The sequence below is a fragment of the Pogona vitticeps genome, chromosome 1 (assembly GCF_051106095.1).
Source record: "Pogona vitticeps strain Pit_001003342236 chromosome 1, PviZW2.1, whole genome shotgun sequence".
In the NCBI taxonomy this organism is placed as follows: Eukaryota; Metazoa; Chordata; class Lepidosauria; order Squamata; family Agamidae; genus Pogona; species Pogona vitticeps.
The window spans coordinates 260451803-260465499 of NC_135783.1; the positions used below are offsets into that span (position 1 = coordinate 260451803).

Consider the following 13697-nt stretch of genomic DNA (forward strand, 5'->3'; position numbering starts at 1 on the left):
CAGTCCAGGCAGTACAAGTACCAGGCAGTCTGAAGACTGTCTCACATTCCACTCTCTAAACGCTGGGAGGAGTGAGGAAGCAGACAGGCACCCTTTTCACTGGCCAACAGTTAACTGAAAGTTCAAATTTTGCACTTTCCCTGCCTCCCACGTGGTTTTTTTTTTCAGTTCTTAACTCAAATCTAAGTACTTACATCAAGTCAATATTTTCCTATGAGAGCGGTTCTTAAATCAAAATGTTCTTAACTCGAGCCGTTCTTAAGTCAAGACCCCACTGTATAGCGGAAGAATGACAGAAAGGGAGAGAAAGAGAGATTTAGTTTATGTTTAATTGCAATTTCAGCAATTTTTCTAATTTTCCTAGCCCAATATTTTGCCTCGTGGCGCAGTGGTTAAAACGCTGTACTGCAGCTAAAACTGTGCTCACGACCTGGGGTTCAAATCCCAGGTAGCCGGCTCAAGGTTGACTCAGCCTTCTATCCTCCCAAGGTCGGTAAAATGAGTACCCAGCTTGCTGGGGGGGGGGCAATGTGTAGCCTGTATAATTAAATTGTAAACCGCCTGGAGAGTGCTTGCAGCGCTATGGGGCGGTATATAAGTCCAAATATATATATATATATATTCTGTGATTCAGTAGAAATAACTGAAATTCAGCCTACCCCTGGTTCATTTTAGCCACCGCTGCCCAACTGTACAAGCTTCTCAACCCTCATTTTAAATAACAGTTGTGCTCTGGAAGTAGACCTCCCTTTGTTAAAGTCTAGTATATCTGTGCCTTATTAATCCGGTATGTGCCATATTGTCCATTGCATAAGAGCTATTTAATTCCCAAGATAATTCATGTAATTATATTAGCTCATTCCCCTACTCACTGTGCATTTCTTCAACCTCTGGGAAACAGACCCTCATGATTCTGTGTCATGAGGTTGGCTCTGCTCATGCAATACTGAAAAAGCAAAACAATTCCTCATGAGTAATGTGAAGCTTAACTTACTGTATTTCTCTCTTTCCTTTTCTTCCACGTTTAAGGACCCCTTATGACTGTTACCAGACCCTCTCCTTTCTTTTTTCTGTGTTCCTGATTGGCTCAATACCTTTAGTAGCAAAACTAGAATCTTTACAATTCTTTAGTCCATACATAAGTTGAAGTAAAAAATCAACTGAAAACTGGGATGGATTGAATCGCTTGAAGAAACTGGGACAGAGAAAGAGGAGGGTGAGCGGGGAAAGTGAAATTGTTTTCCATCCCTTCTTCCTTACCCCACCAATTTGATAGTTCATAGCTAGTAAATAATAATACGTTTTTAGCAGCATCTGAGCACGGAAAGGAAAGAGCTTTGCACACTTATTCATAGCATCTCTATGAAGCAGTAAGTGACCTTCAGTAATCAACCTGTTCAGAAATATGGTGGTGATTTCCCCTTCTTCCTAGCAGCCTAATAGAAAAAAATGAGAGAAAAGACAAAAGAAATATAATACTATACTCTTTAATTGGCATCTAATGTTAATAACATCAGATACTACAATGAATACTTTTGTGAATTTTATTCATAATGAATGGAGACTAGAATGCTTCAGAAGAAAATATAATAGCCAGAAGTCTATTGGTGTTCACATAATGTGTGCAGAAGTTGCTCCAGCTAATTCCTGCTAATTTATGAGATGCTGGGGCACACCTCATCATTTAGCTGCAACTAGCTGCAGCAAGTTACATACACAGACATTAATAGTAATTTTGGTCAATATCTTCAATGTAATGTATGGGTTTGGGGTGGATTGTTTTTCCATTGTTATTAAGTTGTAAAAAAGTTTGCCCACGGAAAAGGACTTTAGGCTTATAATGGTGTAACATGGACATGTCAGATCTGCTTTGTATAGGTTTTACATGCTTTAGCAAGTTGTCTTTGTAAGATCTGTAGGTTTTATGAATGTGGTTTAAGAATCTGGCTGCACAATTTGAAGTTGGGAGTTTAATTCCACTGTGCCTCCTTGACAAGAGCTGGACTCAATGATCTATAAGGCCCCTTCCAGCTCTACAGTTCTAAGATGATTATGATGATGAAACATATTTAGTTAGTTAGTTTATATCCTACCTTCCTGCCCTGGTTGACAGGAATAAAAATCAAATAAAAATGTGTGCAATGAAAGCATAAAGCAGAGTTAAATACAATTTAAAATGTATCATTGCTGTTGCTATCAACAACAATGACACCATTCACCTAGTTAGAACCCTCTTAATCTGATTTCACTGTGGTGTCACTGTTTGGTTAATTCAGTTAGTTTTTTTCAAAAATAGATTGTTTTAGATCATCCTCATCTTAAAACTGCAAAGCTGGAAAGGCCCCTAGCACAGCCCCTGTCAGGGAAGTGCATGGCAGCCTATATGAAATAAGCCTTAATCAAGATTCTGACCTACTTTGAACACTTTTACACAGGTTGACACAGGCAAAGGCCAGATTTTCTACTTCCCTTCAATTGCTTCCATACCAAGAAAAGTGCAGAGGAGAAAAAAGGACAAATTCTATGTATAAAATAGGCCATGTGTAAAGGTGATTTTAAAAAAATCCTGAAGAATGTATCTGTCCATTACAGCATACTGAATAAGTTTGAAATGTTCTACATTATTATATGTTCCAAGGTAGTATTTTAGATACTTATTGATCAACCTGTGTAGCTGGATCCAGTTCAACAAGCTCATTTGAAATTGTTGCTAAACCTGCTCCACTTAAACCATCCAGCCTTATGTATACTGTTATAAAACTATCTGCAGTTTTTCCTTGTGCAGTTCACGCAGAGACATAAGGCAGTGACTGATACTCTGTCATTTCCTCCTTTTCTCCAGAAGTTAGCTTGTGAGGCTCCAGTGGGAAAGATAACTGTAAGTGGAGGCAGAGGCAAAGGACAGGATAGTACCCCTTAGATAGTATTCTTTTAAACTATTTCTTCATGTTATTCATACATTTATTAATTTATTTATTTTTAAATTACTTTTTCTTTAAAAGAACCCAAGATGGCTTACATCATTAAAAGACATTAAAAAGCAAACAACAATGAGTATACGAAGACTAAAAAGAGATAAAACAAATACCATACAAAAATATAAGCAACACCGAAACACATTCAAAGCAGTAAAGTACAATAATCCATTTAACACACACACACCCCCGGCCTGCCAATCAATTAAGAGAAAGCCTGCCTGAAGAGAAAGGTCTTTGCCTGCTTGAAGGAGGACAGCAAAAATGGGGCCAGCCTAGCCTCTTGTGGCAGGAAGTTCCAAAGTCTTGGAGCGGCAATGGAGAAGGCCCTCTCCTGTGTCCCATGAAATAGACCTGTAACGGTAGCAGGACTGAAAGGCCTCCCCTAATGATCTTAACACTTGAGCAGGCTTATAAAGGAAGATGTGGTCCTTGGGATATCTTTTGCCCAAGCCATTTAGAGCTTTATAGGTTAGAACCAACAACTTAAATTCAGCCCGGAAACACATCAGCATCCAGTGGAGCTGTTGTAATGGGGTGGGGTGGGGAAAATGTGATCTCTATGACCAGCCTAAATCAGCAATCTGGCTACTGCATTTTTGATTTGCTGAAGTTTCTGGACACTTTCCAAAGGCAGCTCCACATAGAGTGTATTACTGTAATTCAGCCAAGATATAACAAAGGCATGTGTCACCATGGCCAAATCAGACCTCTCCAGAAATGGATACAACTGGCACACTAGTTTTAATGTTACAAAGGCACTCCTGGCCACAGCTGGGCATCCAGGCTCAAAAACAAATCCAGGAGCACCCCTCCCCCAAGCTGTGCACTTGTATTTTCAGAGGGAGTGCAACCCCACAGACTGCATCCCTATTCCCTGATCTGCCTTTTGACTGATCAGGAGCACCTGTCTTGAATGGACTGATTTTCAGTTTATTCAGCCTCATCCACTCCATTACTGATATGAAACATTGATCTAGAATGGAAACAGCCTCCTTGGATTTAGATGGCAAGGAGAGACAGAGTTGGACATCATCCGCATACTTCGGACACTGAACCCCAAAACTCCAGACAAACTCTCCCAGCAGTTTTATATAGATGTTAAACAACAGGAGACAAATCAGAACCCAAAGAGAGGGACCCTGCTGGCCAGGATTCTCCCAGTACATGGATCAAATACTGAGAAATCAATCCCATGCTTTTATTATATGTTCTCATTTCGAATAGTGTGTTTTAAACAAACATAAATGTATCCTTATTGTAGTATGTGAAAAAGTATGGTATAAATTTAATAAATAAATAAATAAAGCTCCTTATCTTCAGAAGTGTTGTATATATCAAATGTTACTTAATATAACATCTGTTTCACTCACCAATTTAGAAATGTATAGAAATGAGAAGCTCCTGATTTTGAGACAACTCTGCAGGAGAGGTGGGGACCTTGTGGCTTAGACTGTAACTCCCATCTGACCCAAACTCCCATCTGACCCAAACACCTTGGCCAATAATCAAGGATTATTATTATTATTATTATTATTATTATTATTATTATTATTATTATTATTATTATTATTATTATTATTATTATTATTATTATTATTATTATTATTATTATTATTATTATTATTATTATTATTATTATTATTATTATTATTATTTATATCCCACCTATCTAGCCAACTCAGGACCACTCTCGGCAGCTAACATCAGGTAATAAAAGTATACATACATACAACAACGTAAATAATAAAAACTTTACAAAAAGGATGGGGTCTGTAGTCAAACAATACCTGGAGAGGCACAGGTTTATTTATTTATTTATTTATTTGATTTATACCCTGCCCATCTGGTCTAGTCGACCACTCTGGGAGGCTTCCCCACCACCATGTGAACTGTTGCAGTGTGTCACCCTTTTTTTACCACTATCAAGCTGTATCTTGGGCCTACTCTCAGGATAGCCCTTCGGGCCTGTTTTCAGTATGAACGATTCTGACCTGAAAATTGTGGTGCGAAGGAACAATATGCCAATATTTACTTGGAGCAATATTTACTTGGAGAAATATGTAATGCTGTCTCTCATGAAGACTAATCACACTTTATCTGCAAACACTGTGACCTGTTTCAAACAACTTTGAAAATGCAGTTAATTTTGAGGAAGATTTGTAATAAGAGGGTGCTCAAAATAAAGAGCATAAAATATTTGTATTGATACTAATTTATATATTATAGCACCGCAAACCTATGCATGTTTATTCAGATGCACATTTCGTTGTGTTTAATAAAGCTTATTCTAACTTATTAAGGGTGGCCAGGTTTTCTGGGCTCAAGGATCAGTCCCTCTCCCACAGCACTTCAGGCCAGCCTGCTTCTGCATCGGAGGAGAATGGTGTGGGAATGCCCAGCTTCATTTCCAGTACCTCTAGGGACATGAGCAGTCATTTATAGGCTGTCCCACCTCTTCTTTAGACTAAATCATCCTTTCTCAGATTGACAGTATTTGGCTCACTCCTGAATTACAGTTTACAGTATGTACAGAAATGCTATAATGTACATTTATTCCTTTAAAAATCTATTAAGATAAAAATTCAGGCACAATAGTTCTGAAATGGTAACTAATATTTGTCAAATCTGGCTTTGGTATACTGTACTTTGCTTAATATACTATGAAGTTTTAGGACAAATAAAAAAATTATCTTCAGAAAGCAAGCAATTACAGGGGAAGAAAGACAGTGGGACATGTACTTTATATGCCATTTCCAATACCCCACATAATGGCTTACATTAATGAAACACTAACTAGTATTGTAGTTTGAATGTAGAAAAAGCAACTAAGTTTTAAAAAATGAATTCAGTTACATAGGCTAAAATCTAACAGAAGATATCTGTTCCCTTCACAAGCACCTACAACTTTGTTGTAAGACATTTTATTTTATTTAAAATAAATTAATACATTTTAAATAAAGATAATATAATTTTAAATAAAATTTTTATTTTATTTTAAATAAAATACTACAAAAACAACAACAATGTGTAAACTGTTCTGCAGGGCTGTGAACAATCAGCACTCAGTTTTTGGGTAGTATGCCTGCAAGGATGAGGAAGGAGTTCAGTTGCCAGCATAACTTTAGATTTAAGCCACAGACAGTCCCCAGGAGTTAAATGTTAGTCTGCCAGCCTGTTAAAGGAAACAAAATAAACAAATTAGTCATCCTGATGGCCTACAGTAACTGAAAATATAAATACCCACTGCTTAATCAATATTTCACTATGACACATTTCTTTTGATGCATTTCTTCATGTATTTAAGTTTATCTTCCCCTAGGTACATTGTGGCCTCCCTGCCAACAGCTAATGATAAGAAGTTCAGTGTTGCATTCCAACATAGTTGTTGTGCAAGTTTCCAGTAATCCACAACATCCTTACTTAGATATGATGATAAGGAAGTTGAAATGATTAATAGGACATTTTCTTCCACTTCTTTGAATCTGAGGACATCACATTTCATCATGAAGCTACACAAACCAATATACAGGACATGTGAATTTGTCAGTGAATCAGTGAACCAGTGCTAACTAAACACTGGCTTGTTTAAAGAACAATGTGTAGTAGTTTAAAAGCAGAACAATTCTCTAGCATGTGTTCAAATCCAAAACTAAATCTGTGAAGTTTCCTCATATACTCTATGCTTACACAGTGATATCAAAATATTTTCCATGTGAGATATGGATTAATAGTTGAGGAGCACAAAATCATGTTATCCTAACTGCTCTAAAACACAGTCGCTCGGGCAGAAATGGGTGACAACCTCAGCCTGGTCCCAGCATAATGATAATAGATTCTGCCATAAACAGCACGTCGCCAAGAACAAAAGTCACGTTGTCTGAGACTAAGCATGAAATCCAACCCCTCTCAGTCACTCCACTGCCGGTTGTCACCACCCATTACAGGAAACAGCCAGTGAGGTTAGTAGTGGGAGGGATTTTTATTTATCAGGAAGGCAACAAATGTTCAGGCTGTACTTTCACTCCAGTGCTGTTGCTTCACTCCAGATCAACATTTTAAAGTTGTAGGTACTAACAATTAATTATAGTTCTACCATTTGGAGGAAGGGAAATTACTGATTCTGCCGACTGCCATAGGATAAGCAGTAGCAAGCTTTTTTAGTGACCACTTTATTTTTGCTGTCCTCTTTCTTGATGAGATTCCATCACCTTTATGCAGCAGTACAACAAGCAGAAATACATAAGGTTTATCATAACATAACCTGTAGAACTTCTGACTAGCACCCATCTTTTAAAAGGCATTGTGACTGTTCAAACAAAAAGGACCCCCATCTCCAAAAGGATTTCGATGTGTCACCTGAGATGCCTCCCCATACATATTCACCTTCATTTCAGGATAATGTGAGTAGCGGGCAATGTTCAATCAACAACATGAACAGAAAATGATCTAACCACTTACAGTGGCATGTGATAAAGGTACCTAATTTTCTTCCTATGCTCTTAACTGCCCAATGCCAGGAAAAAAACAGCCAGCAACACTCAACCCATTGTTGCTTTTGTAGGTGGGGAAAAGCTTCACTGCAGAATTTGTTTATCACATAATCATGAAAACAAGAAGTGGCAGAGGGAGCATAGCGAGGAGTCAGAGGCAGTAACAACCATCAACTTGCCCAAACCTTGTTGCAGAAATGTATCTGTGAAGATTCTGTCATCCAAGTGAGGTTAACAGCCACAAAACAGGAGAATGGCCCAGCACAGGAGGGGCAATGGCTCCAGACCACAATCAGCAGTGTTCCTTCATTTGAAGGACAAAGGACACTCATTTGATGACCAAGATGTACTCCTTTTGGACAGAGAAGATAGGTGGTTTGAGAGAGGGATCAGGGAAGCCATACATGTGCATATAGAAAATCACTCACTCAGGAGGGGTGGAGGCCTTAGATATAATCTGTCTCCTATTTATCATGCTGCCCTTTCATCTACACACCAGACAGACCAAGACCACTGTTAAACTTTATGGTTATTATGACAATAGGTCATAATAAAAACTAAAATACACCATCATATAGTATGTATAATCAATACAAAGCACATTGAAATTCAAATCCAGTTAAGAGCAAGTTTCTAATCTGATTGCTGCAGTGGTTTAATCATCTTTATAAAGGTAACAATGGAATGTTAGTCATGGAAGGCACACCATTTTATTTATTTAAAGTATTTTATCCCCACTTGCTCCTTAAAAAGGACCCAAAGTGGCTTACCGTACATCATTAAAAGACAATATTTAAATCTAACAACAGTAAATATACAAATACTAAAAAGGAGCAAGCAAATACCACACTAAAAGACAGTAAACAAAAGGAAAAACAAAAACACATTCAATGCAGTAATAGTCATAACCATTAAAAAACCTCACTGAGGGAAAGCTTGCTTGAAGAGAAAGGTCTTTGCCTGCTTGCAGAAGAACAGTACTGTATTGATGGGCTCAGCCTGGCCTCCTTTGGGAAGGCGTTCCAAAGTCTGGAAGTAACAACAGAGAAGGCCCTGTGTGTCCCCCACCAAATGCAGCTGTGAAGGTGGTAGATCTAAGAGAAACACCTCTCCTGAAGATCTTAAGACCTGAAAAGGCTCATAAAGGGAGACATAGTCCTTGAGATACCTTGGACCCAAGCTGCTTAAGGCATTATAGGTTAGAACTAGTACTTTGAATTGTGTGCAGAAATGGATTAGAAGCCAGTGGAGTTGCTGTAATGGGGGTGAGTGGGTTATGTGATCCCTGTCATCAGCCCCAGTTAGCAATCTGGTTGCTAAGTTTTCGATTTGCTGAAGTTTCTGGACACTTTCCAGAGGCAACCCCACATAGTGTGTGTTACAGTAATCCAACCAAGACTAAGGCATGTGTCACCTTGGCCATGTCAGACCTCTCCAGGAACAGGTGCAGCTGGTGCAGTAGTTGTAATTCTGCAAAGACACTCCTGGACGCCACTGAAACCTGGGCATCCAGGCTCGGAAATGAATCCAGGAGCACTTCCAAGCTGCTCACCTGTCCAGCACAGGCTGCATCTCTATTTCTTGATTTGCTTTTCGACTGACCAGGAGCACTTCTGTCTTGTCTGGATGAAGTTTCAGCTTATGCACCCTCATCCAATCCACTACTGATACCAGACACTGATCTAAAGCCAAAACAGCTTCCTCAGACTCAGGTGGAAAGGAGAGAAAGAGTTGGGTATCATCCACATACAGGTGACACCGAACCCCCCAAACTCCAGACAACCTCCCCCAGTGGTTTCATGTAGATGTTAAACATCTTCTCTCCCTCTGGGTGCACAGTGGTAGCATTAGGCCTAAGGCCAATTCTCCCCACTATGCTGCTAATGGGGTAGTGGAGGGGGATAAGTAAACAAACTCTCCATGAAGGAACAATTTTTGCTTCCACAGCAGACCCAGCTCAATCACATTGTTGCCTAAGAAGAGCAGTACATACAGTATTTTGCTCTATGTAGTTATTTAAGATCAGCATTTCTTCTTGAAAAACCCACCCTTCCAGCTCAAAAACCAACCAGGGTCATGACTAGCATACAGCAACTTCGCCTTTTCCTGTGTGTGTTGTCTTTTGTGCTGTCAAGTCAGAACCGACTTGCGGGAACCCTAATAGGGCTTTTGTAAAAAGACAATTCCTTAGAAAAGACAGTACTGTAATTCTGGAAAAGGTGGAAAGCAGCAGGAAAACAGGAAGACCAAATATGAGATGGAATGACTTCCTAAAAGAGACCATGGCCAGCTGGAGGGAAGGGAAGAAGGACGAGGCGGAAGGGAGCAAAGCAGCTGAGGACAAGATACAGTATTTTGGAGAGCACTACTGTAATTCATAGGATCGCATGAATCAAAGGCAACTTGACTGCACAACAGCACAACAGTAGGGCTTTCAAGGTATGTGAGATATTTTAAAAGTGGTTTTATCATTTCAACTGCCACCCTGTGAGTTACCATGGCTGAGCAGGGATTTGAACCCAGGTCTCCTGAGTCCTAGACCCACACTCTTTTCTACTATGCACAAGCTTCTCCTGAGGGCATAAAAATTTAGAGTACAGTATTAAAATCTGGAGGTGAATCAACTGATATTCACTTTTCCCTCTCTCTTTTTAAAATATAAACCTTCACCAGGAGAAAGGATGCTTAGAGATGATGCTAAATAATTAACCCCTTTTTTTGGAGGGGGGAAGAGAGGGCATTCGCCTCTACCTTTTTCTTGAGGGGGCTGTACTGACTCCCAAGCGTCAGGGTGGACTGGGTGGGAGACGGTGCCCATTCCTCGCCAACTGGAAGTTATAGCTGTGAAAACATTATAGGCACATTAAATTAAGGCGCCGTTTGACGTCATTTCACGACACCCCAAATCCGCAACTGGGCTAGTTCCTCTCCCCCCCCGTCCTCTCAAAGGGGACGGACACGACGAGGGGGAAAGCCTTCATCACTCTTTTTTCTTTATACCTTCCTTTCTTTTTGCCATCTTGAATAATTTCTAATTTATTAGCTCATATTATAATTTTTGTGTATATCTGTACCTTTTTATCTATGTATTGGAAGCCGCCTAGAGTGGTCGGAAGACCAGATGGGCGGGGTATAAATAAAATAAATAATACAATAAAAGCGCGGGGAATCCAGTCGCTGCTGGGGGAGATGGGGCCCAAAGCGGGCGGCATGGAGTCGCTCAGCAGCCCTTCGTCTCCTCCTCCTCCACAGCCAGGAGGACTCCCTTCCTGTAGCGGAGTCTTCCTTCTCCCGCAGGGCATCTTGAGCAACTAGCCCCTCTCAGAGGAAGGCGACCGACGACCAGCATTGCCTCTTCTTCCTCCTCCTCCCGCTCCGCTCCGCCTCGTCCCGCTTCCCTTCCCTTCCCTCCAGCCGGCCTCTGGACGCCGAGGGCCGGAAGTGAAGGCAGGCGGTCGCCACAGCCCCGACCAGCGCGGGAGCGAAAGAGGCGGGGAAGCCGCCGCTGCCGCCGCCGGAGGAAGGAGAGAACGAAAAGGAGGAGGGCGGGGGGAGGTCGGCTGGCTTCTTGCTCTCCAGTAACTTTCTCCGTGGCGGGGACGGCAGGAAATGGCCGCAACCGCGATGCTTGTCTGCTCGGAGCACTTCGGGATGGAGGCGGCCTGAGGTGAGGAAAAAAGGGAGGGCGAGCTGCGGCTGCGGCTGCGGCTGGGGGGGGGGTGGAGCGGGGAGAGAAAGAAAGAGAGAAAGAGCCATTTCTGAGGAGTTTCCGGCGACCGAAAGAGAACTTGGCCGGTGGGGCGCTTCCTCTGGACGGGGTGCATCATCCCTGCTTTAGCTCGGCTCAGGCTCGCCTCGTTCCCCGCTGCAGAGGCCTCGCTTCCTCTCGGCTTCCTTCCCAGCGCCTCGCCTGTACAGCAACCGACATACGGTCTCCCCGAGTTTGCCCCCCACCCCAGTTAGGGGGGTGAGCCCCACATCCTCGGTAGGGAAGGGAAGGGACTGACTGAGGGGAGTGCGGTGCTTAGTTTGCCACCCGGGGACGGGGAAGCCAGCTAACGAAAGTGGCGCCCAGGAAGGGCTGCCGCCCGACACTGGCTCCAGTTCTGGAATGGAGACCGTTTGGGAGATCAGGAGGCCTCTTCCTCCTTCGAGTAGTCTGATTCGGAACAGGAGCGCAGGGAGACGCGTCCTCCTTTCTGGGCTTTGTTCAAGGAGGATTTTTCTGAGACACACAAGGCTGGGCAGTCCAGCTACTTGTATGGGGTCAGGAAGACAAAACATGGCTTTGCTGCTGAATTTTGAGCCTGGTCTGTTTAACGGATGTGTGTGTGTGTGTGTGTGTGTGTGAACATTTTGAATTGAGCATCCTTAGGCATCTTAGTCATGTTCTTGCATGTCACAGTTACCTATACACAAACATCACACATGTACTTGACAGTAGTTGTAAATGCTGCAGGTGTGTCATTGATGTTCCTGCAACCAAGCCTCATGGGCAGTGACTGGCTATGGTAATTCATAGAAGGTTTTTTGCACAGGAGACCCTCAGGAGCCACAGGTGATCAAGAAACAGCTACCATAGCTCAGAGGTCTTGGCTATCATCAATGTTATTACATCAGTGGCTGTGATACTAAGACAAATGGATGTACAGTACTGCTAAAATATCCCCATAAGTGAGAACTACTGTAGAACCCTTACGTTCTGCTTTCAACATGATTTTTTTAAAAAAAAATGTTGTACACACTAGATCCATGGGCCTCTGGTGTTTATTACATCCGGGAAGTTAAATGGCAAGTATCTCAATTTTTGCTGTATGCCTGAAAACATTGATTGATTTCTCCTGTTGGTATTTGACATTCATACCTTGGAAATGTTTTTGGTTTTAAGAATAGGATGTTTAAACTTTCCCTAGTAGTGTACTTCCCTGTTGTGTAATCGCTTTGTAATAGAAGAGAATTTGAAATTGATGTGACTGGTTATACTGACTAATTTTTTGACAGTAGCAAGAAACTTATTACTGAGATACACCAACATAAGTTAGATAGCATAAATTGAAGTGGCATGACTTGATGGGTAGTAAGCCATACAAGCACCAGCTTCTGAACTATGGTAGTGGGAGTGCAGTGTTGACGATTTGATTTCAGCACTGTTATGTAAGTGATAGGATTGTGATCATTGAGGCTGTGGTAAAAACATACCAAATTCATGCTTGGATTCTTATTATGTATTACTACATGTGTACTGTACTACTTTTTTCCCCAATGCAGAGGACCAAAGGTGGTTTAGAAAACAATTAGATTAAAACACACACAAATTAGATCACTAACTTAAAACCATTTAAAATATTTCAAAAACAGATCAGTAATTTTTTTTTAAAAACCCACAATCCCCCCATTGAACGGTCCTCTCTCCACAGTCATCCAGTTGCCAAAAGCTTGCCTAGTGTTGGAAGGACTGTCGGGGGTGGGGGAGTAATGTGGAAACGTGTTCCATCATTCAGGAGCAGCTACCAAAAGATGCATCTCATGTTCTCATATGCTTATGAAAATAGTGGAACTAAGAGGACAGCTTCCTTTGAAGATCTTAAAACCTGGGAAGACTTATATGGGAGAATGTGGTTTTTCAGTTTGGCTGCAACTCATTTGTAAAATACAGAACTGTCCATTTTCATGGTTTCAAGATTACAGACTTAATGAAGATGACACAGGAGGTTAGAGAATTGCTAAATGCAAGTTAAATTGCACTTGTGTATAGTGCTTATGTTTGATCTTAAAAATGTATACTTTGAAGGGCTATTTAGACAATCTTATCCAAGGATTTTGCAGAATAATCGAAATGTGAATTATGAAAGAGAAATAAAATATTTCTGTGCACTACTTGGTTTGGAATGATTAATAATAGAAGGGAAAATGAGAATATCATTAATGTCTGTTAAGTGGAACTCATTATTTTTATGAGTTTTTTTACTTAATATGTACAAAAACAAATTAAAGGAAAGAAAATTGAAAGTTCAAGGTAACTGCAATGAAAGAACTTGTTGCATTTACCATTGGTTCCAGACAGGCCATACTTGAATTTTTAATGCTGCTGGAATCATGGCTTAGCTAGAAATTCACTCCTCATTATGAATTCCTTAGTTATCTTTTTTTACTTTGCATATCAAGTAGAACATGGGCAAGAGGAACAGAAAGCCCCAGTTTTCATAGTTGCTGAGGGAACTTTGAATTT

General features: G+C 41.0%; 1 protein-coding gene and 1 long non-coding RNA gene across 3 annotated transcripts in view; one reads left to right on the forward strand and one right to left on the reverse strand.

The window, feature by feature from the left end:
• Nucleotides 1-5944: 5944 nt before the first annotated feature.
• LOC140703096 (uncharacterized) lies at nucleotides 5945-7784 on the reverse strand. Its single transcript, XR_012082419.2, has 2 exons — nucleotides 7654-7784; nucleotides 5945-6150 (listed from the first exon to the last, which is right to left on the reverse strand). It is a non-coding gene; the product is annotated as an uncharacterized LOC140703096 (long non-coding RNA).
• Nucleotides 7785-10943: 3159 nt separating this feature from the next.
• The window catches only part of PIK3C2A (phosphatidylinositol-4-phosphate 3-kinase catalytic subunit type 2 alpha), an 80043-nt gene continuing 77289 nt past the window's right edge, over nucleotides 10944-13697 (forward strand). For both annotated transcript variants that reach the window (XM_020802958.3, XM_078383874.1), the window contains exon 1: nucleotides 10944-11135. The gene's annotated coding sequence lies outside the window, so the exon portion shown is untranslated. The remainder of the gene's footprint in view (nucleotides 11136-13697) is intronic.